This window comes from Mus caroli, chromosome 7, assembly GCF_900094665.2.
Source record: "Mus caroli chromosome 7, CAROLI_EIJ_v1.1, whole genome shotgun sequence".
Lineage (NCBI taxonomy): Eukaryota > Metazoa > Chordata > Mammalia > Rodentia > Muridae > Mus > Mus caroli.
Window position 1 is genome coordinate 1,406,797 of NC_034576.1, and position 3,500 is coordinate 1,410,296.

Sequence of the window (3,500 nt, forward strand, 5' to 3'; positions counted from 1 at the left end):
CAGTTCCGGAAGAGGCAAAGTCCAGGCTGCGTGTGTATGAGATATTCGGCTGTGGGTCTAGTCAGTTGTCATCTTCTGTAATCCTACCCAAACAACTACTTCCTGTCTCAGATTCGTAAAAGGGACACCCTTGCTTCAGGGAGCCCCTAACTTCCTTCCTACAGTTTTGTGGGTTCAACGTCCAAATCCCCCTGTACTTTATCCTCCCCACAAACTCCATACAGCTTCCTGAATGCATGCATACATGTCACTTCTGGAGTCCAGCCACCATTACCTACCTGCAAATGCAGGTCTCTTTTCTGGATTCTTCTATCGCCCCTGCTGACCTGGAGTTGGTGATGTTCCCGTCCTGTCTCCTGAAGAGCTGGAATTTCACTCACGTACCACGAGGCTGCTTGTCCGTTCTGGGATTGTGCCTCTGGGTTCAGTCTTTTGGGTTGTTGATGATCCCACCCCACATGCTCCTCTTCTCTTCCCTTCCCCTCACCCTTTCTTTCTCTGTTCTAACAAGAGTTCCCCGGGCTGGAGAGATGGCTCAGCGGTTAAGAGCACTGACTGTTCTTCCAGAGGTCCTGAGTTCAAATCCTAGCAACCACATGGTGGCTCACAACCACCTGAAATGAGATCTGACGCTCTCTTCTGAGGTGTCTGAAGACACCTACAGTGTACTTATGTATAATAATAAATAAATCTTCGGCCCTGAGCAAGCAGGATTGACCAGAGCGAGCAGAGGTCCTAAAAAAAATTCAATTCTGAATAACCACATGAAGGCTTACAACCATCTGTATAGCTACAGTGTACTCATATACATAAAATAAATAAATAAATATTTTTTTTAAAAATCCCCCAAATGGGCAGGGTGTGAGTGGGGAAGGCGATAGTGGTTATAAGATCCCCATCTGCAATCTCTACCCCCACAAGCAGCTCCTTAGTCTTTCTATCTTTGTTTTCTGACACAGGATGGATCTTAGTACATAGCCTAGATTAACCTCGAATGCAAGATCCTCCTACCTCGGCCTTCCTAGTGCTGGGATTAGGGCCTAGAGAGACAGCTCAGTGGATAACAGCACTTGTTCTGGAAACCTGAAAATCTGGATTTGAATACCCAGTACCCACCACACAGGCAGGCCTGTTTGTGCACACCACTGTTGCAGCAACAAAGTCAAAGACAGATTCCCAAGAGCCAGCCTAGCCTAAAAGACAACAAGCATCCCTTCAGATGAGGAGACCTGAGGGAACAGGGAAAGAAGTCACCTGACATCTCCTCTAGCCCTAACTTGTATGCGTGCACTCACATGGTGCTACATGCCCCCCCCATGAAATAATAATGGTAATGATAAAAATAATTAATGCCAAGCTGGCCACTGGTGGCACACTCCTTTAATCTCAGCACTCAGGAGGCAGATGTGGGCAGAACTCTTAAGTTTGAGGCAGCCAGCCTTGTCTACATGGCAAGTTCCAGGACAGCCAGGGCTACATTGTAACAGCCAGGGCTAAACCGAGAAACCCTGTCTCAAAAACCAAATTATAAAGAATGGCCAGTAAAACAGCAATAGACAGGATACCTGCTGCGAGGCAGGAGGGCAGACTTGAGTCCCAATTTTCATCTCTGGGACATGAACGATATAGAGAACTGGTGAAATGAGCCCTACATTCATGCCATGGCACAGGCAAAGTCAGCAAAGTAATAATTGACAATAATCACCAAAGCCAGCTGCCATCGTCCTTCAAACCCTTGCTCCCTTCTCGTACCCTCACGTTTAGGTCACATCTCCATCTTCAGCTGAGGAATCAGGAGTCGAAATCCTTTCCCTTTCCCCATCAGCACCTACCTCCTCTTTCTCTATGTGCTAGCCCAGAACTCAGAGATCCACCTACCTACCTTTGCCCCTGAGTGCTGGAATTAAAGGTGATGGACCACTACACTTGCCTAGCTTTTCTGGCTTTGTTTTTGTTTTTTAAAGATGGTCGCATGTAGCCCAGGCTGGCCTCAAATTTACCATGCAGCGAGGTTAACCATGAACTCTTAATTCTCCTTGCCTCCAGTTCCAGAGTGTTGGGAACCTAATTAGTTTAGACCTTTTGTTGTTGTTGTTGTTGTTGTTATTTTTGAGACAGGGTTTCTCTGTGTAGCCCTGGCTGTCTTGGAACTCACTCTGTAGACCAGGCTTGAACTCAAAAATCTGCCTGCCTCTGCCTCCCCAGTGCTGGGATTAAAGGCATGCACCACCACTGTCCAGCTAGGCCTAATTCTTCAGGGTTCCTGCATGCTAGGCCAGTACTTTTACCAACTGAGCTGTATCCCAGCATTCCATTTCTTTTTTTAATCTTTAAAACATTAAATTAATTTAATTAAATAATTAATTGTTTAAACACTACATTTGTTTGTTTATTGAAGCAGGGTCTTGCCATGTAGCCCTATATAGCCTGGAACTTACCTACCTGTATACTTACCTGGCTGGATCCAAATTCACAGAGCTCCTCCTGCTTCTGCCTCTGAGTGCTAGCTTTAAAGGTGTATGTCTCTATAACCAGCTACTTAATTTTGAGGGGAGTAAGGAGACATGGTTGTACCTGTGTGGCACAATGACATGTGTGTAAAGGTCAAAGGACATCCTATAGGACTCAGTTTACTCCCACCATACAGATATCAAGGATTGAACTTAAGTCACATTCTCTCTCTCTCTCTCACACACACACACACACACACACACACCACACACACACACACACACACACACACACACACACACACACAGGTGCCCTTGCAGGCCAGAAGAGGATGTCGAATACCCTGGACCTGGAATTACAGCTGGTCCACTGAGCAGGGATGCTGAGAACCAAACTCCCATCCTCCGAAAGAGCAGGAAGTACTCTTAACTTGTGAGCAATCTCTTCACCACCTATCTTGTATCTTTATGTTGCTTGCTTGATTGGGTATATAATCTCACACACTTGAAACAGTTCTGGGAAACTGGTTACATAATGGAAACTGACCTTGAATTCCTGATCCTCCTGCCTCACCTTCCCAAGTTTCCAAGGGCTGAGTTGGCTATGCCCCAGCCAGTCTAGCTTTTTGTATTCTACCCCCTCTCCCCCTCCCCCTCCCCCAGGGCCCCCCTCTCCCTCTCTCCCTCCCTCCCCCTCTCCCCCTCCCTCTGTCTAACACAAGGTCTCTCTACATAGCTCTAGCTGTTCTGGTACTCACTGTCTAGACCAGGGTGGTCTCAAATTCAGAGAGTCCCACCTGCCTCTGCCTCCTGGGTGCTGGAATTAAAGGCTAGTGCCACCACATCCTACTAATTTGGTAAAAATGTAATAGGAAACGACTCAAAATCCCAGCACTGAGAAAAGGAAGTGCGTACAAAGTCCCATTCCTAACCAAGAAGCCATTTGCAATTGATACCTGCTGATAAAGGCAAAATCGGCTTGAGTGTCATATCAACCACAGCCCACAACCCGTGGGCAGTTGACCAACACAAAGTGGATTTTGCTTTTCT